The sequence below is a fragment of the Cheilinus undulatus genome, linkage group 10, assembly GCF_018320785.1.
Source record: "Cheilinus undulatus linkage group 10, ASM1832078v1, whole genome shotgun sequence".
NCBI lineage: Eukaryota > Metazoa > Chordata > Actinopteri > Labriformes > Labridae > Cheilinus > Cheilinus undulatus.
The window spans coordinates 5,650,838-5,672,574 of record NC_054874.1 but is presented as its reverse complement, the minus strand read 5'-3'; the positions used below and the strand labels follow the sequence as shown (position 1 = coordinate 5,672,574).

The 21,737-nt window shown below is 38.5% G+C and overlaps 1 long non-coding RNA gene across 2 annotated transcripts in view; it reads left to right on the top strand.

Annotated features, from left to right (window-relative positions):
• Positions 1-453: 453 nt before the first annotated feature.
• LOC121515996 overlaps positions 454-21,737 on the top strand; it is a 318,198-nt gene continuing 296,914 nt past the window's right edge. Inside the window, exons 1-3 of one of the 2 annotated variants that reach the window (XR_005992435.1) lie at positions 454-941; positions 1,196-1,306; positions 7,557-7,994. This is a non-coding gene — a long non-coding RNA (uncharacterized LOC121515996). Of the gene's footprint in view, positions 942-1,195; positions 1,307-7,556; positions 7,995-21,737 lie in introns of those variants that run through there. The other variant, XR_005992436.1, reaches the window with a different exon arrangement.

Genomic DNA, 21,737 nt, shown 5'->3' with positions numbered 1-21,737 from the left:
TGTCCCGATTGAGGTGAAGCAGTCGAAAGTTACATATTTTAATGTCCAAATTGCTCTAAAAATCGCGTTTCACATCTCCTATTAAATGCAAAGTCCCATTTAGATAGAACGGACCGGGATTTGCGCCCATATTTTATGCAAAGAATCATGGGGACTAGGAATAAGGTGGATTAGTTATTTATTGATTCATTTATTTTTTCACATTTAAAAACACTGAGATTTTATACGATTTAACTGGCTTTTAAAGGGTTGAATTCCTGTTTTATATGTCTTATAAGGACTCATGTTGATGAGAAAATTAATGCAAAAAGTAGGGGAAAATGATTAATATTACTTTTTTAGGGCATCTAAAGGTGCCGCTCTGTAGCAGTTGTTCTGCTTCCGGCCGCTAGGGGGCGCTGGGCGTCGCACGCGCCTCAGTTTAATGACTGATGAAGAAATTGTAAACGAACCACAAGCCTGACGATGCATCCGCGCTCTGCTAGCGTAAGTGCCTGTTATAAACTACACAGTCGCTTGACCTCATTTTAAACTCTGAAAATGTTCCTAAGAAGTTCCCCTGACTTTGAGTGAGTCCGTTCTTTTACTGCGCGACCATTAAGCCAAACAGCCGTTAAGCTAGCATCTATAACGTGACAAATAGCATGACGTCGCGAGCGAAATGTTCCCGAGTTTCCACTTTGCGTCGGTAAAAACACCGCGGGCGCTGAAGCACGACCATGTAAACAAGTGCTTCCTTCAATTAGCCTCTCTGCCAAGAGTGTCACCACGATCTCTCATCAGCAGCAAGAATGGTCTCAGCTGTGGCGCAGACACATTAGCCGAGCCGTCAGCGTCATGACTGCCATCAGTAACGGAAGTACCTGTTGACCTGGCAAGGCTCGTGAGGGACAGAGATGAGAGGAGACAAGCCTGGGGAGGAAGCACGGAGCATGGCCCACGTAAGTATGGATGGTTGGAGTAAAAAAGGGGGCTATATTGAGAACAAAACTGAGACAGATGTTTTAGAATATTAGGGAAATTTAAATATTTAACGTTATTGATTGTGATTAACCGAGTAGGAATGCAATATTTGACTTAAAAAATATGTTACCTTTGCTACCTGCCTTCCAAAGCAACAGTACCATGAGAATAGTTTATTTAATGGACATCAGCAGGTTTTGGCAATGACTTTGCACCCCTGTCATTGGCCCAGATCAGACTGGCTGTGTGCTGTCTTTGCTGGAGTCCAACCTGATGTGATCAATAAACTTTGAGGGTTGGATCAGTTTGCACTCGCAAGGTCAAGAAAGTAACTCTCCTCAAGGTAAGGCTTTCTTCCATTAACTGTGCAGTTTGGTGGTTAGATGTTTGTTTATCACACAGTATGAAGAGCTTTGTTATGTGGTGTTTATGATGTCTGGTCTCTGTTTGGCTTGGTTGTGCTGCCGCTGATGCTTAATGAACATCAGTTCTGTTATGGATTCGTCTCCTTGTGACATTGTTTTTCATAAGCTGCAGTTTACATCCACATATCAGCCCGTTGTTGTGCTCGTGGTCAGTGTTATTGCCTTTTGACAGTCTGGTAACGTTGTTGCTTTGAGTGGAGAAGCTCTGCTTAGTGCTGAAGTGGTGGTGGGTTGTAGCTGTTATTCAGACAAGTTTGAATATCAAGCTGTCATTATACAATGTCAACACAGGCTAGATGTGCAAGCTGTTTTCCATTTTTAACATTTAGGATAATGAGATTTGAAAAATACTCAATTTGTGTGATGTCTGGTTAGTGGAGGAAGTGATGTGCTCCATATACAGTGCAGACCATAGTAAGGCATTGCCCTGCTATAATTAATGTGGGTTTGATATGAGCATACTGCAACTCAACTGCAGTGGTGCATCATATTTGCATTTGTCTGGATCTGTCAAGGATCAGACGTCACATTTTGGTGCATGCAGTTTTATGACAAATACATCTGAGTGAAGGAAAAAAGCAGCCACACATGGCAGTATTCCCACCTCTCTCCAGGTGGTGTTAATGCTTGTAAATGTTTGCAAACTGCCACTAAACAACAAACTAAGAAGACAAAGCAAACACCACAAAAACACACAAGAAACGTAGCAAGATGAAATGGCAAAGCTACAAAACCTGCCTGCCTCTATGTATTACCTATGAACGGCGGGTCTGTGGAAACATGTTAGATATGCTAATGGATATCAGGCATCACCCAGAGGTGCCAATCACACAGCTAGAAAACAGCTTCTATGTGCTGTTTTCAAAAACTTCTGTAAGTGGATGTAGAGTGGATCGAACATATTACTGAAGATCAAACATTTTAAGGATAAGAGCGCATATTCAGAAGAGGATTTCAGCCTTGCATATGTATTAAAGTGCTCAAGCCCTGTTACAGTGTCCACATAAGTCAGTAGTCTTATACTGGCATGCATGAACAGTACCTGAACAGAAGTAACAGCTGCAGCTGCTGTTGTTCTCTCAAAGTGATGAAACGGTGCACAACATTGCTTCTAAAGGCACTCACATTAGTGTGTCTTATATTTCGCATTTTATTTACTCTACATTTTGAAATCAGGAGACGTTTTTCATATCTTTGTTGCTTTTTATTTTAACAATTTTGTTGTGCTTTCCTCATTTTTTGTTAAAAGTTTAATAAAAAATACAGGCTGTAAAAAAAAAAGATAGTTTTAAATTACACTTGATTGGAAAACACTGTCAGTTCTATATAGGGCTGAACGATTTAGGAAAATAATCTAATTGCGATTTTTTCACTAAACATTGTGATTGCAATTTAACGTGATTATTCTTCAGGTTCCTCATCTTATAAATAATTCAATGTTATAACACAAAAAGCTATTTCCGCCAGAAATTTATATCGAATTGCCCCAAATCTACAAATAAAAGTTCAAAAATTTTAAGAAAATAACTAAAAATAAAAACCTGCCCCACCACTCAAAAAATCAAATCAAATTCCCAAAGCAGTTTAAATAAGTTCCTCAAATTTTCATAAAATTACTTTTAAAAAATCAAAGGAACTTCTTAAAAATTCACAAATAAATTTCTCAAATTTTCATGAAATTACCCAAAAGTTTCAAAGCTAATTCCCCTAGAAATTTGAATCAAATTTCCCCAAATTTACAAATAAATGTTAAAAATTTCCATAAAAATACCTACAATTTTCTAAACAAATTTTGAAAGATACGCAAATTAAATTCCCAAAAATGTACAAATAAATGTGTCAGATTTTCAAGAAGAGACTTTAAATTTTCAAAGCAAATTTCCCCCCAAAATTTAAATCAAATTCCTAAAAATGTCAGAATAATTTTCTCAAATTTCAGCAAAAATATCTAAAAATTTCTAACCAAAAATCCCCTTAAAATTCAAATTAATCTAACAAAAATGTCATATTGCAATTATTTTGTATTATATTGCAAATTTGATATGAATTGTAAAGAAGGAGGTGATGATTTTATGGATTTCTTATTTTGAAGAAGAAAAAAATATACAAAAACAGGGAAAGTAGGAACTTTTGTTAATTATTCTAGACAATATTGGCACTTGAATGTTTGCATTATGTATAGAGCAAAAAACCTCTGCTTAAAAAAAATGTATAAAACTGGTATTTCAAAACACATTTCAGGTCAAAGAAATATTGCACCCTCTGTGGTTTAACAATTGCAGTAGGTCACATTGCGATTTAACCTACATTTCGATTGATTGCCCAGCCCTAGTTCTAAATTAATTATAAACCCCAAGTCATATGTTATCCAGGACTTTTTTAACCAAACATGACCCTGAAATGCGATGCAGATGCATTTTCTTTCATCATGCAAATTCATCTTGCAAAAGCTGTGCAATTATATAATCACATAAATGGCTTCAGTTATTGTTGTATTAGGTAGTGCTTGAAAGGTTTCAAATAATGCCTGAAGCAAGGCCTTTCAGCTTACAAGAGTGCTACTACGGCTCTTTGTACGTACCTTTATTTTTAAAGAGGAAGCCTTGTATTTGATGGAAAATATGGAGTTATTTTGAAAAGCAGCACTGTGAAAATTTTAGTTAATGTATGTTTTTGTCCTACTTGCTATATCAGGGCTTCGCATTTAATCGCTAATTAGATTTAATCGCAATATGGCCTGCTGCAATCTGCATATTGCAGAAGCTGCAGTACTTCTTTGACTTGAAATGTGACAAATACTAGTTTAATACAGTCATTTGTTGCAGCAGCAGAGAGTTTATGCACACTTTAAGTGTCAGGTGTCATTTTTTAAAGATGGTTTACAAAAATCCTTCTTTTCTTGTTTGATGTATGTTTTTCTTAATCAAAACAAGTGGCATAAAAAATGATAATCCTTTCCAATAAAGCAATTGATAACAAATTTGCAATATGAGCAAAAAAATTGAAATTACATATTTTTCATTGTTTGTCAAGAACAGAAAAGTCAAAGCATGCTGCTTGACTAACCCAGGGAGCATCTCCTGAGCAGAGCCTTCTCTGCCAAATTAAACTGTACATCCGTTTTATAATAAGATGGTTTAATGTATGATGGGTGTTCTTGACTGATTTTAGGTTACGATATAGACAGATTTATTGCTTAAATTGTTGAAAAATACACAAGATGGGGACAGAAATACACACTTAAAAACTTTCATTATTCTCTGCGTTTTCCTTGATAACCCTGCTTGTAGACTCATGATAGAATTTCTGTATTCCACTATGACTCCATGAAACAACTGTTCCTGTTCAGAGGATGATTGGACCAATCAGCTCCCTTTGAGGAGAACAGTGCAGTTGCTGCAGGCATGGTTTAATACTGCAAGCCTGTAAACAACAGCTGCTAGTGAAGAGATTATCATTGATGGAACCATATTTGTACCTGTACCTGAACCTGCATTTCTACAAAGAACCACACTTTTTTTTTCTTGGGGGACAATATGTTTTTCTTCTCTCCTGACTGGCTTCAAGAATTTGATTATCATCTTTCTTCACTGATAATGAACAGCGATAACAGCTGCTGGTCCAGCTTGCATTTTGCAGTTTATTCACTGAAGTAGCGCACGCCTACTACATTATATGTTTAATTTCTCTGAGTTGCCTGCAATGAATGTGACCAAGGTTTGTCCAGTCCTTCAAGACTCTTTGAAAGGCTCTGACCTTCCACTGTATATGAACTTTTACCCAGATAGATGTGAAGTATATCCTGTATAATGGATATACGACTCAGTCCATAGGCTTGCCAGATAGCCATGACTTTAAAACACAGTACAAATAGAACTGTGACCCTTGTTAACCATTTCATTCCTAGAGCAGAGTAAACTCATATTGTATGAGTTAATCAAAATCAGCCACTGGCTTGTATATTTTATAATATTTAGCATTAATTTTGTTATTAAACTTTTTATTTATCGAAAGAACAGGATATACATGTTGCACTTTGGTGTACATATCATCATGTCTAAATAAAAATCCAGATAATGTGGGAAAACAAAATTAGAGAAAATATGTACATATATATGTTTTTTTAATGTAAAAGCCATAAAAGTGGATAATTAAATAAAAGAATGAAAGAAAATCATTTTTATCATATACACACATATATATGTATATCACAGTCATGGTACACCAGAACTACCAGGAAAATGAGAAATGATGGATTAAGTGTAAGCTATAACAAATAAAAATACAATAAATGTAAAAAATAAAAGATGGACATGGCAGTAAATATTAGTAAACAACCTTAGCTATAAAAATGAGTTTGTCTGTACCATGTTCACCTCCCCCTGTATGTCCTCTCTCTTATAATAGGGTGAAAGTAACAAGAGCATCAATCAACATAGATACTGATAATAGTATCAGAAGAAATGAAAACATTTTGTGCATACATGTAAAATTACTAGTGAGAATTGTATACTGAAACAAAACAGAAAAAAAGGGACAAAATCATTTCACCCAGTATTTTGTCAATAAGTTGCCATGTAATTTATCCAGATATTCCATAAACTCTCACAGTTATCTTTTTCGAGCCTAAGAATGAATGTTAGCTTCTCCATAAATATCTTGGACCACTTTAATCCAGTCCTTGACTGAAGGAGGATCTTTTGTCAGCCATCTCCTTGTAATCGCTTTCTTACAAGTGAGTAGAAGAATGTTATGCATACATTTATTCTCAAACCCCTTCACAGTATCTGGTCTTAACCCCAGATATAAGGCCTCAAACCCTGAGGGGATCACTACTCTCATGATCTTTTCTGTACTCACCGTGGTTTCTTCCCAATATTTTGAAATGGCCAGGCAGTCCCAGAACACGTGGAAATGAGTTGCCTTATTATTGCCACAGGATCTCCAACAAGATGTGCTTCCTCTTTGAGAGATCCTTTGAGCTGGAACTCTAAAAAACCTGGCCAAATTTTTCCACCCAAATTCTCTCCAGGAGGGAGATGATGTACTTTTCCATTGTTGTAAAATTATTTTTTCCCACGTCTCCAGCTGCAGTGTTATGTTACTGTCTTTCTCCCATTTCTCCTTTTATAAATAGTGTCATCCCCTTCATACTCTTGTAACACCTTGTATATCTTTGATATGTTTCCACGGCCTGGGTCTGACCTATAACCAAGTAGAAAAATATTCATTATACCCGAATTGGTTAGTTGCCACTCTTTATTCACTGTTTTCTCTACATACTGCCTGATTTGCAAGAATCTATAAAAATCCTGATTAGTTAAACCAAAGCAATTTTTAAGATATTGGAATTGATGTAGTGTGCCCCCTCGTACAGGTCACTGTGTTTTGTTAACCCTTTGTCAGCCCACTGTTTAAATCCTGCATCCATTCCGTTTGGTAAAAAATCTGAGTCATATCCTATCCATCTCAAGATCTAGTATGGTTCCTTAGCTTTGTTTTCACTAATTACCCTGTGCAAGATGCTAATAGGTATCTTTATCCACAGATTAATGTCTTTGAGGTGATCAACCAGCCCACTGTCCCCTATGATCGCTTGTAATGGGATATCACTGGATATTTGAAATTCTGTCTCTTTCCACTTAGTGTTATAAGACGGATTACAAATATCAACCAAAATTTTTATCTGTGCTGCTTGGTAGTCATTTTTGATGTTTGGTAGGGAGAGGCCTCCTTTGTCTTTTGCTAATTGAAGAGTCTTATAACAGATTCTTGGTCTCTTCCCCTGCCAAATGAATCGTGATATTAATTTGTCTAATTCTTGAAATATTCCATTAGAAAGTTCTGCTGGTATGTTTTGGAATAGATATAGTAATTTGGGAAGCACATTCATTTTTATTGCTTCCACCCTCTGTCCCAATCCTAAGAATGGCACTAGGTCCCATCTGGTCAAATCAGATTTAATTTTAGAAAATAAGGGGTCATAATTCTCTGATACAGTCATGTTTAGGGCCTTTGGAATATTCACACCTAGATATCTAATTGACTTTATTCCCAATTGACTTGGAGATCTTCTCTAATTGATTGGCTAGGTGAATAATTAAATGTCAAAATTTGGGATTTATGAGTATTAAGTTTATTTCCTGAAAATAATCCATATTCCCACAGGGTTGAGAGCAATTCTTGAAGAGAAGTGGATGGGTGTCCCAGGTATATCAAGAAGTCATCTGCAAACATGGCAATTTTATGTTCTCCATGAGCTAATCGGATCCCTTTTATCTTCCCATTCTGTCTTATCCACTGACCGAGAGGCTCTATAAAGATGGCAAATAAGAGTGGAGAGATAGGACAGCCCTGTCTACACCCCCTTTCTAATTTAAAAGAATTTGATAGTCCTCCATTAATCCTTATTTGAGTAAATGGTTTGTCATATAATTTTTGTACTGTCTTCAAAAAATTTTTATGAAATTGAAATCTCTCTAGTACCTTGTATAGAAAAAAACAGTTAACTGAGTCAGATGCCTTTTCCGCATCCAACCCCAGTGAGACAGCCTCTAAATTGTATTTATTTACATGATTAATTATGTGTAATGTCCGTCTAACATTATCCTGTGTTTGTCTTTTTTAAATAAAACCTGTTTGATCTAACTGTATAATATCTGGAAGTATTATTTCTAGATGTCTTGCTAGAATTAATGCAAACATTTTGTAATCCTGATTCAAAACACTAATTGGACGGAAATTAGAACAATCAGTCTTATCTTTCCCGTCTTTTGGTATCAAAGCTATGATCACCTCCCTCCAAGATGGAGGACCCATTCTCCATTCTCTAGGACCCAACTGAGTGTTCTCAGTAACAGCGGAGATAGACAGTCACTAAATGTCTTATGCCATTGCGATGTAAACCCATCGGAGGTCGGAGATTTATTTGGTTTGAGTCTTGAGATTACCTTTTGCAGTTCCTCCGTGGTCACCTTGGCTATTAAAACTCTATTCTGGTCTTCTGTAACTGTTGGGAGATTAAGTGAAGCCAGCAGAGATTCGGGTGGTTCGTTCCCCTCATGGACCTTCTGGGAATATAGATTCCTATAATACTTTTCAAAACAACTATGAATTTCCTGGAAGTCATGCTTCACTTGTTTTGTTATTGGGTATTTAATTTTATGCACAGCTCTCTCTGCTTGCTGTTTTCTTAATTTATAAGCCAGGTTTTTAGCTGCTTTGCCACCAACTTCATAATACCTCTGTTTCAAAAAGGTTAGTTTCTTCTGAATATCTGTTTTGTAAATTTCTTTTATCTGATTTTTAATTTCATTAATTTTTTGAGTAATGTCCAATTGGGTATCCTTTTTGTGTTGTCTTTCTAATTTTTTTTATCTCTTTTTCTAGATTATCCAATTTTTCCTGCCTGAACCTCTTTTGTAGAGCCAATTTTGCAATTATTTTCCCTCTTAAAACGGCCTTCCCAGCATCCCACACCATGGGAGGGGACACCTCTTCATTATCGTTCTCAGACAGATATAACAAAATTTCCTCTTTTATTTCTTCCTTCATTTTTCCCCTGAGCACATTTAAATTAAGCCTCCAGGTGAATGTATTTTTATTATTTCTTAAGTTTAAATCTAGGTAGACTGGGCTGTGGTCTGATAAATCCATTATTCCAATTTTGCATGTCCTTACAAAACCAATATCTTCACTGTACATAAAAAAATAATCAATCCTTGAATAGGTTTTGTGTGATGAGGAGTAAAAAGTATAATCTCTGGATGTTGGATTGAACTCTCTCCACACATCACAGATGCCCATCTCTCTTATCATCTTTCCCACCTTTTTACCCACTGCGATATTCTGTGACTGAGTTGATCCTGACACATCCCACTTTGGGTTCAGTCTCATATTAAAGTCACCTCCACAAATGACCATTCCCTGGGCCTTTGTAATCATTAGATCAAATATGTGTCTATAGAACCCCCAAGCTGCACCAGGAGGCGCATAAACATTTAAGAAAGTGACTTCTGAACCCCCTAGCTTACCCTCAACCATATTATACCTTCCCTCCTTGTCTATGCTTTCTGTTGTCTTTTCAAAAATTACCCTCGTTGATATCAGTGTCGCCACCCCTCTTCTATGTCCCCTCCCATAGGACGCTGAAAATACCTGATTATAGCCCTGCCTCTTAAGTTTAGCATATTCACAATTAGTTAGATGGGTTTCTTGGAGAAATATTATATCTACCTTGTCTTTTTTTCATTTTGCCAAGAATTTTACTCCTTTTTACTGGGTTAAGGACGCCCTTCACATTGTAAGAAGCCAACCTAAGGGGTACTTTGTGGCTTTCCATTGAAGAACAAGTGGCATTTACCATTTTACAACCCCCCCTCCACTCAAACTCTGAAAAAACAATAACTTGACAACTAACACAAATAGAACAGTCCCTGAAAAACGTGAACTTCGTAGTTTTCAACAATACCTCATGTTGAGCTTCCTGTTTTGAGGTCTTGTTTGTGACCCTGATGGAGCCAAGATCTTGTGCTGGCTCGGAGAGAAAGCCTCCATATGTCTGGGTTTGTGGAGGGCCCTCCTTTAAGTAACCAAAATGTTCCATGTTCGTAGAAGGTCAGATCCTACCCGATCAGAAACATAATGTTATGAATGTCAATAATCTAGCCCGTGTCTCTCACAGTAATAGTCCTACAGTGACAACCCCAGTGTCTCCTTTCTCTGGGGGGGTCCGCGTCGAGGTGAAACAGGCTCAACTGTCTGCCCGCCTGAAAGTGTCCAGTCTCTTTTTAACCCATCCTGCTGAGCCTCAGGCTGCTGCTCTCCTCCTCTCACGGACCGGGTTTTGTGCCACATCAGGTTTTTAACTCTGTCAGCCCAGCTCGTCGGTGGTTTGTATATCGTCACGGGTAACCTTCTCTTTACCATGTCTTTGGTAGCCTCCTGCGCTGAGTTGTACAGGCATGTCTTTCCCTCGTAAAACACCCTCATCTTGGCTGGAAAAGGAGTCTGGAACCGTATTTTGTTCTCCCTCAGCACCTTCTTCGCCTCTGTGTATTCCCGGCGCCTCCTCAGGGTCTCCAGAGCATAGTCATGATCCACAAAAACTCTCTTTTCCTTATACAGAAACCCTTTTTGCGCCGTACCTGTTGCAGGATTTCTTTTTTAGTTTTGCTGCTGGAGAACTTCACAACTATGATGGGAGAATCAGCCGGTGGTTTAGGGCCAAGTGCGCGGTGGACGCGCTCGATCATGAGGTCCGAGGCGGGAGGCAACTCCAGCTTTTCCTTTAGCAGATTCTCCACAAAAACTATCATTGATGTGGAGTTGTTCTCCAACCCCTCCCCAATGCCATGAATTCTTTTATTGTCCCATCTTGCTCGTCCCTCTTGGTCCATTAGCCTGTCTTCCAACTTAACCTGTAGCTTCAGCAGCTCCCTCGTAGCCTCCTCCAGCCCCTGTACTCTTTCCTCTGTCTCTGAAATTCGTATTTCGGCTTCGTCGGTTCTGTTGTTGGTTGCCTTAATATCTCCTCTTAGATCGCGGAGAGTGTCTGCATTTTCACGCCGAAACTCTCACAATTCTTGTAGTATCGTTTGCAGATTAGCCATCGTCGCGTCCACCTTTAGCTCCCCAGCATCAGGATGGCTATCTGTGTCACCTTCAGCTGACTCTTCCTCGTCCGAGGGGGTTGTTTCAACCTGTGAAAAGTTTTTTCTGCTTTTCCTAGGCATGTTGTAAACGCCTCTGCAACTTTTGCTGTTAGTGCTTAGAAAGTCTTTAAGAAAATACAGCATTTTTCTTGCTGAATGGGGAGCTCTGTATTTGTGCTGCCTATCTCATGGCTGCTCAACCGGAAGTCAATAATCTATTTAGCATTTATTAACTAAGTTTACATCTTGGTAACTCTGATCTGGCTGCATCTTACTTTTTCTTTTCAATTATAAATGCTTTTTCTAGGGGTCCAAGATATTATATTAAACATTTCTGTAGATATTTTCGACTGACATATTTTCTGAAAATATCAGCCAGATATACAGGTACATTTAAAGGGTTTTAGCCTGGATGACCAGACCTTCGTCAGCTAATTCTTTCTTTTTGTTCATCCTCATTACTTCACCTGATCAGCCTTCTATATCCTTCTGTTGATGCCCAAACACCCATCACTTACTGCTTGTTTTTCTGACCAGTGGATTGGGCGGTTAAACCGCTGCACCACACTGCAGAGAGGTGGATTGTGCTGCAGTCAAAGTTTGAGAGGCTTACATAAGAACTTGGATACACTGGTCATGCTCAGCTGTGGACAGAGTGGAGTAGGAGTGCGGAAAAATGCTTCAAAATTGTATGAGAAAGACTTTTTAGGGACCATTGATGCAGTGTAAGTGATAACTCTGATAGCCGTTAACAGGTTATGGCGGTGTGGTTCTGAGTCGCCACGCACGTCCAGTTTGGACTCACATTGTTGATCGATACTCCTCTTGTTTTCTCACAGTCTGATAAGTTGATGTTGGGCTGTACTTACATTAAAGCAGAGACTCGAACAGCTGCTTTATCTGACTCAGAGCAAGCTGTCAGCCACAGATTGGCCAGTAGTCAGCTTGTTGTGTAGAAGGATCTACATGACGTACAGTGCAACATAGGTTTTTTTTTTTTTTTTTTAGAGTGACAGCTGAGTTTAGACGGCTGCAGTAGACAAAATGAGGAAAGCAGCAAAAGATGACAGGGACATGGCTTGTTGAGAATAATTTGATGGCAGCTGCAGTGACTGTCCTAATAAGGTCTGATCAACATTTGTCATTTTTGTTTGTTTGAATAACAAACAAGAAAGTTGGATAGAGTAGCTGATTATAAAAATCTGGGAGATACTGATGTTTTTACCATGACTTCTTTTGGTGTATAACAGTGATTGACCATGAAAATACAACCCCAATCCCACAAAAGTTGGGGCGCTGTGTAAAATGTAAATAAAAACAAAATGCAATGATGTGCATATCTCATAAACCCATATTGTAATTACAGTAGAGCAGAAGCAACAAGTCAGATGTTGCTCCTGCTCTACTGTACTGGTATCCCTACAAATTGCTGCCTCATTTTCCTCCTAGTGTGCAAAAAATGCATGGGGAGTTATCGGTGTAAATAAAAAAGTTAAATTAGTTTATCTTTAATTGTTTAATTTTTTCCTTGTTTCATCAACTTGTGCCATTAACAAAAATACCAAATACTCAATAATTGTCTTATCTTTTAACCCTTCAAATGCCATGTTTGTAATGTAAAGAAACAAAATTTTTTGATGAAAAAAAAACACATTGATTTTTTTCAAGATACTACAGTGAAAGTGAATAACTTATTTATGGATGATTGCAGCCTGGCATATGTCATTGATTAGTAGCAACACTGGTTAAAATGCAGTATTATTTTTTTTGTGAGGTCAGTTATTCTAAAATATTCACGTTTTTTTACTTCTGCGCAAAAAATGCACACCTTTAAATCATGTTGTAAATATCATACATTTTAAAATTGTTTTACTGTTATTGAATTATATTTTTCTCATTCAAGGTCAGCCCTGACCATAAATGTAAAATACTCATTCATTTTAATATTTTTTAACCCTTTAAATGCCATGTTTCATTGATGATGTCACTGCATTTTTATATGCAAAATACACAAAAAATGATTTTTTTTTGCAAGTTAGTACATGAAAATTAGATAACTTATTTTTTGATTATTGCACAGACACACTCACAGACTCACACAGTGATCTGCACTTAAACAAAACCTCAGAGAGTTAGTGAGAAGGGGAGCAAAGGGCAGTATAACACTGAAATCTGTTGGAAAAAACATGCGTTTCCTGCCCTCGCCCATATATAGTAAAAGTAACGTCACAGGGTAAAAAAAAATGGTCCAGGTACTTTATTTATGTTGGGCTGATTGTTGTGGCTGGGACAGAATTTTGAAAATTGAGCAAAAATGAACAAAAAACACAATACATGATAATATTAATTGTGAAAGGGACAAAGTTTTTTTTTTTTTTAAATATCAGCTATGTGCATTTTTGGCACAAGGGGTACTGGAGGGTTAAGACAGACATTTTACCATTTCATGAAATTTGAAGGCAGCAACACATCCCTCAAAAATGTAGGGACAGGGACACAAAAGGCTGGAAAAGTAAATGGTACTAGTGAAAAACAGCTGGAGGAGCATTTTGCAATCAGTTAGAATAACTGTCAACATTTTAGCATTTTTTCAATTTCAGAAAAATATCCCTCAATGTAAAATTGCAAAGACTTTGAATGTCCCACCTTCTATAGTCCATAATATCATCAAAATATTCAGAGAATCTGGAGAAATCTCTGTGCTCAAGGGACAAGGCCAAAGGCAAATGTTGGATGCTTGCGATCTTTGGGTCCTAAGGTGACACTGCATAAAAATCAGGCATGATTCAATACTGGAAACCACTGCATGGACTCAGGGACACTTCCAGAAATCATTGTGTTTGGCTGTGCCATCCACAAAAGCTTTATCATACAAAGAAGAAGCTGTAACTGAACATGCTCCAGAAACTGCGCCGTCTTTGTAGCAACCATGGACGTCATGTCCTGCGGACTAAAGAGGAGTGGGAGCATGCAGCTTGTTATCAGAGCACAGTTCTAAAGCCTGCATCTCTGATGGGATGGGGTTGCATTAGTGCGTATGGCGTGGGAAGCTTAGACATCCAGGAAGGAACTATCAATACTGAAAAGTATGAAGAGGTTTTAGAGCAGGGGTATCCAAACAATGGCTTGGGGGCCAAATATGGCCTGTGGCCCATTTTTGATTGGCCTGTAGCAAATTCTAGAGATAAAATGAAATGTGGCCCAATTAAATCTTGTGCTTGACTGTATTGTTCTTCTTGTTTTCAGCAAAAGGCAGTGCTACTATGTTAAATCTGTAAACGAACATTTTGACAAGAAGATATCTTGATTAATAACGTCTTGATGGATTATCAGAGCAAATTGCAGCACCAGTAACTTTTCAGGGGCAGAGCCAGTGGTAGCCAGGGCTGAACGGGGCCCACTGAAATCTGATTGGCTCCCCAAAATCCTGAAAATGGCTGTCTGTTTCCCCTGTCAGCCATTAACTAGCCATTTAGGCAAACTCAATTGCTTAGCATGTATTAACTTACATTGGATTAGATTTATGACTTTAAAATCCTCATGGTGAGGAATATTAAAGTGGCCCCGACATCCTAATATATTTCTGTACATGGTCTCTTTCAGGGAAGACCTTGCCTGTTTTTGTTGACATTTTATGCATTGCTCCAACTTTTTTGGAATTGGTTCATACTACATTAGATGGCCTGACGTCTTTCAAAAAAGCCGGTATTGGCTGATATCAGTGTTAAACCAATGCATGTGTGCTTCCCTGAAGTTTTATCAGTCTAAAATTGTTGAAATTAAGAGAACCGTTTTTTAATCTATCTGAAGCTTTTTGAGAAGTACTCTTCAGCTAAAGGGTGGATACTTATCTTAAAATGGCAACTAACAAGCGGTTTCTTACTCACATCCTCAGGGCTGCATGAGTATGGTTACATTGGATTTTCTGTCAGATATAAAGTAGATGTAAGGGCCCTCAATTACAAAATAAACAGCAAAGTGGAATCGACTCTGTAATGGAGTGGTAGTATGCATTTAGAGCACAGTTCATTTGGTCAAAGGGGATATGGAGGTCTGGCCCCAGTAATTTTGTGGATGCTTGACTTGGTGAGAATTACATTGCAGTAGAATTGCAATGAGAAGATAGTGAGAATATGCTTTTTATTGTAGAGAGAGAGAGAGAGAGAGAGAGAGAGCACAAAATTACCCTGCATAAGAACTTAATTTGTTTTAGCAAACTGTACAGTGGAGAGAGATGAGATATTTGGCAGAGAGTGATCAGGGGAGCCCCGGGAGGTCTCAGATCTGCATGTTCCTCTAATTGTGTCACACGCCTGCAAACACACAGTCTTATCCAAAACCAGTGGCACATACTTGCCATATTAATCCATCCTGTTGTAATTCAGACTTTGAAACAGTCTTTGATAGAAGTTGAGACAATGTTTGAGATACATTTCCTGGACATAAGCTTCCCTGCAGAGCTCATTCACATCTGAGATGTAATCTAGTCATTCTTGTTCCCCGCCTGGCACTCAGGCGGTAGTGTGTTTCAGCTGAGCCACATATTAAAAGTCACATTTATAGGCAAATTTGTACTTGAAAAATGCTGGCAGTGTTACAGCTCATACATAATATCACTTGAATGATGAGTGATGACAGCCTCTAACCACCAGTTTGGAATCTAATTTGAGAGTGCAAAACAAAAATACTAAATGGCCAAATGTGGTATCAGTTCCACTGCAAAAAGAGGCCCCCTTTAAACTGCCAAAACATTGGAACAGGACTATTTGGAAGCCCAGCTACACTGTCATTTTCTGTAAAAAATAAATGTACCAATATATTATTAAAGAAATTGAACCCAGGCTGAATTTAATGTCAGAAGCATTGAATACAACTTAACACATCTTTAAACTATATGTAGGAATGACACAGGATTAAAAAATAGTTTAAAAGTGTATGTATGGTGTTTTTAGGGGCTTATTACAGTGCTGTGAAAAAATTCCTGATTCCTTTTTTGGCACATTCAAAAACATACTGCATTCTACAGAAATCTGAGAATTTGGAGAAACAAAGTCAGTGATATCTGTTAATCTGAAAAGGGTTACAAAACCATTTCTATGGCTTTGGAATTTCAGAGAGCCGTTATCCACAAATGGAGTAAACTTGGAACAGTGGTGAACCTTCCCAGGAGTGGCTGGCCTACCAGAATTACTCCAAGAGTGCATCGAAGACTCATCCAGGCCAAAAAACAAACACAAAGGCTCATCACACATTTGATGAAAATATCCTGATGATCACTAAGACTTTTTTCGAAAATATTCTGTGGACTGATGTGAAAGAGCAGCAGCTGCAGGTGAAATACCACCACATTTATCTTTTTTTTTTTTTTTTTACTTAACTGGAGAGGTGGGGAAGCAAGCACCCAACAGGCTGTTGCTTCTGGTATCAAGCGCCTGGCTCAGGAGTGCTTGGCCAGGAATTGGGCTGTTGAAGCATTGCTTCTGGTGTGAGCTAGTGGTGGCACTTGAAGCGTGTCATATGATGCCAGTGGCCTTAAAAAACATCATACCAGCAGTTAAACATGGTGGTGGTAGTGTGATGGTCTGGGGCTGCTTTGCTGCTCCAGGACCTGAACCCCTTACCATAACTGATTGGACCATGAATTCTGATCTCCACAAGAAAATCCTGAAGAAGAATGTCTGTAACCTTGCAAAGCAGATGGATCTGCATGTTTCTGTGTTTCTCACTGGCAAATCCATCTTGCAAGGCTCCCGTCTGAACCATTTGGGCCCGGTTAGAAAGTGACAGGACCAATCAGCATCAAGGGGCAGTACTTTGAGGTGCGGCGGAGTCATGTCATATGTAAGCAGCAACAAGAGACCGGTGCAATTATGGAGGAAGACATTAGCATGGATGCTGCTAAAGCGCCAGTTTTATCAGAACTTGATGAAATTTTTTCGTTAACAGAAGGACAACGAACAGCAGTGTGTTGTTTTCTTTTCAGAAATGCCAAAAGTCGTGTACTGACATGTCTGCAGTCGCCATGGCTCACGTTATGCAGCTCCCTATGGAGTTCAGTCCTCGGTAGGGGAGCAGCTCGATAGTAGCTTTGTCTCATGTTTTGTTGCTCTGATTGGCCCGTTAAGATGTGACAGACAGAACGTTCATCCAATCATCCTCTGAGTTATTTTCAAAGGCTCTGTTCTTTCCCAAATGCTGTGTATGAGTGGTCAGAATGTCCAGCCATCAGTGGTGATCTCAAGCTCAAGCACACTTTGGTTATGCAGCAGGACAATGATAATTTTTAAGGATTTTGGACACCCTGAACCACAGTGAGAGCTGTTATTCCTTATTTGATGATCTGACACATATACAACATATACATTACACATGAAAACACTTTGACATAACTTACTATCAATACATAATTCCCCAAAAAATCTAGTTTATACCATTAGATTGAAAAACAAAAAAACATTGGATTCTCAGAGTACCATTTTAGAAATGAGAACTCTCACCTCAGTGCAGATCCTGCCTTATTGACTACAAGTTAACAGCTTTATAGGCGCAAGACTAAATCAAATGTCGAACCATTGAATGCAAATGAGACAAATGTGAAAAAAGGAATCAGGACGGGGGTAAATACTTTTTCACAGCCTGTATATCAGTCATTTTTATTATAATAAAGATGTGTAAACTGAATAAAAGCCTTTCCGGAGATAGTATACTTGACATTACCTGAAGCAATGAGCAACAGCACGCACGTAACCAAGGCACCGCTTTGGGCCTTTTCCTTACACATTTTTATTTACTAGAGGAAAAAATAACCACATCAGCCGAGATTGTTTTTGCCCTGAGATCATAAAGCAAACTACCACTGAAATCAAGTCAAAGCTCCCCTTTGGCAATGACTGTCCAACCTTGGTGAGGTGGCTTTTTGCCTCCATCCTGAAACATGTCTGTGTGGCTGAGGTGTGTTCCATAGTGACAATTTGCCATTAGGTCTAATGCTGTGTGGGCAGACAGAGGCGCCCTTTGACCTCCCCCGTTTCTTCCCACAAGGCAGAGAGAGACTCCTGCCTCGTCAAGGTCAACTCCCCTTTCCAGGAGACAGCACTTCAAACTGCGGGGACAGCAGTCACCTCTGAGCCTCTGTAGCAGCCTCACAGAGAGCCTTGGCCCGCTCACCTCTCACAATTACTGCCGAGAACACCACACCCCTGTTGTATCTGTAAAGCTGTAGACAGGAGGGAAGTGTAAACAAAGAGGTAGTTCAGACGTACCGCTGACACTTCTGGCCAATTACTCATGTCTGTGGTCTACAATTGGCTGTCTGGGAGGCGGAAAATGGGTCTGAAGTGAAACATCATTGAGGTCCAGCAACAGTAAATCAAATTTTGTTTATGTTTCCCTCCTTACCAACCTTGCAGACACAGAGTTTTTGTGAAGTATAAAGCTGGCACCTGTTATTATTCAGTGATGGTGAATGGTTTAAACATAAAAATGGACAGTTGTGTTTTAAAGACACTCTGTTCTCATCCCCTTACCAGTGTCTTACTAGTTTAAAGGCTGGCTGAAGAAGGAAGGAGATTATTAATTTTTTAATTGATATGGAAACCGTTATTGTTAGTCCTCATCAATCCAAGTCATTCATTAATATCACTATTGATAGTTTCCTGTTGTTTGGTGGAGAAACAAAAGAATGACAATGCATTTTCAACAGAAGTGGTCAAAGCTGAATAAAGCTTGTTTACATTTTAACCAAACAACAACACTTGCAATATTATTATATTATTATATTATAATATTATTAGATTAAGGGAATGTAGTGCCATGAAAAAGTATTTGCCCCCTTCTGATTCCAGGTTTATTTTTGCATATTTATCACACTTTAATGTTATGAATCATCAAACCAACTTTAATATAACACAAAGACAACCCAAGTAAATACAAAATGCAGTTTTCAAATGATGGTTTTATTTATTAAAATACCAACTGGGCCCAGTTGGCAGGTTCCTGTTGGTCAGGACCATTTTTAAAGAACCTACAGCTTCCAGGCTTCTGTTTGTTTGACTTCCTGATGAAGGTTTGATGCAGAAATGCACTGAACTGCGTTTTTAAGGTCTACACGTGACCATGCCGTGAAAATAAAGGCATTTTAATGCTTAAAGATCGTGCCTTGGAGTTTTCTTTCTGTTTGTTATCAACTTTATGAATCCCTTTTCTAAAGAGCACTTCAAACAAACTTTATACTAAGTTCTAGAAGCCTTCCTTCCTATGGTGACCTAAGGTTACATCTAACAGAAAATGAAAAACCGTGTTTACATGGGTACAACAGTCTGTACATTATGGTGCATTCAGTATCACGGACTACAGAAATACTCTACTGCGTTATGATGAATAAACCCCTTATAGGAAAAGAGATGTACAGCACAGATTGATTCGTAGGAGCATAAATGAACATGGAGTATGGAGTACATAGGAACAATGCAGAGTGGCATCAATAAAAATAAAAGAAAAAAAGGCATGCTGTCAGCAGCAGAGTCACAGGGGTCCAGATCTTTGTACTTTGGGGAGAGGGCTTCTGAAGAGATGTGCTTCTTCTCTCTAGTGTTGGTTGTTAGCAGTTCTATAACCAGCTGAGAGGGCTTGGGAAATGTTTTTGCTGTTGTGAGAGAGGTCAGGGAAAAGATATGTGTTTAAGTGTACTTCTTGATCTCAGTGTTGCAGAGGGCTGAGAGAAGGGCACGTTGTGTACAGTATTATTTTTTTTCAGCTGACTGAATGATACAGCATGATAGGGTGATGGTGGGAACATAGTTAAAGTGGGTTATCTATATCTATAGCTTGATTGTGAAAACAAGAGCTGATACTAGTGCTGCACAGTTAATCTGGTCACATGCTGAAATTCTTTTGTATGAAGTAGCACTTAAAGGGATTACAAAAATACCCACAGATAGGGCTTTAAGTTTACAATGCTCTGTTTTCAAAAAGGAAAAAGTTGTATTTTTTTTGGAATACTGTGGAGTTATCATAAAAGCAGCACTGTTAAAACTTCAGCTTCTGCATTTTTATGTCACTTAGTATGTTTTGAGTAGAGAAGTAAACACGTCAAAACTATCATTGTTTTCTGCATTTCTTTGATAACTAAGAGAGTAGATGCATGATACCATTCATGTATTGTTATTGCAACTGTTTATTGCATTATTGTTTAGTATAATCGCAATCGCACATTTTTACCAAATCGCGCTGCACTAGCTGATACCCATAGGAGCAGAGTTAATTTTGGCTGCTATTTTAATTTCAGTCTAAGTTTTAGCCTTTAAATGAAATGCATTTTAGTTTTAGTCCCATTTTAGTAATTTCTACCCTTTTTAGTTTTAGTTGACGAAAACTCAAAACTTTTTAGTCTTGTTTTAGTCCAAACATTTATTTTCTTGCCTAAATCTGGTACCAAATCATGGTAGTGTGTTCTCTGCACTCTGCTAAACCTGGGGTCCCTGCTTCTACAGCTGAGAGGCAGAATAGCTGCAGATGCATTGCATTCTGACAGATTTACCCACGGTGGAAAAATATCACAGATTTTGAAAGTCCGACGAAAACTTAATTACATTTTAGTCTAGTTTTAGTCATTTTGATGAAAACAAAACATAGTTTTGTCAGTTTTATTCATCACAGATCTGTTTTTGTTAGTTTTAGTCTAGTTTTTGTCATGGAAAAAACATCTGTTTGAACGGGTTTGAATCCGGCCTGAGGTCCTTTGCCGCATGTGTCTCCCCCACTCTCATCCCTGTTTCCGAGTCTATCCACTGTCCTCCTCTATCCAATAAAGGCACGAAAAGGCCCAAAAACAAATCTTAAAAATAAAAAAACAAAAGATAAACACTGCATATGAGTACAGACAGATGATAGATAAAATGTAAGGAAGAATATTTCTTTGTTGTAACAATGCTTTTTGGCAGTAAATCTCATACCATTGAAAAGTCTGTTCACTTCCCTCTTAAATGGTGCCACGTTGTAAGGAACATGCATTTAGGCTAAATAATGAGCAGCAAAGCTGAGTATGTGGGCTGCGCCCATGACAAATTTGCCGAATATTTGCTGCCAATGCCAAACGGCTTATTTCGCATTGCTATTGTCTCTTGTTTTTAAATTCTGGTACACCCAGGTGCCGACAGTCAGTTGTCTGATTATGATCATTGGAGGCAATCTCAATGCAGCAAGATACAGAGATTCTGCAACCAGTGGCAATCCCATATCTCCACAGTCTGGGACCAAACTCTATCCTCCATGATTGTGCGCGTACAGAGCAGGGTTGAAAAAGACGACCTCCAGAATTTGGGAGTGGAGAGGATGGAGTGTGTGACCAGGTTGTTTTGGCTGTTTATGGTTCTTCCACATACTGGTGCTCCTGTTTGTTAAATGAATCATTTACCAATATGTCTTGTGTCTTCAGGCTTCAGTCATCCAATCCCCCAAACAAGAGTCAACGGCAGCTGATTGCCACTGGCTAAGAAGATCTGACAAATTTTTCATTGGCGCAACCCACATACTCAGCTCTGCTGCTCATCCCACAAATGCATGTTCCTTATAAATGTGGCACAATTTTAAAAGGAAATAAAGAAGCTTTCCTATGGTATAAGATTTTGTTTCCAAGAAGCATTGTTACAACAAAGAAACAATCTGCCAAACCTAAATGTCCTTACTTTTTGTGCTA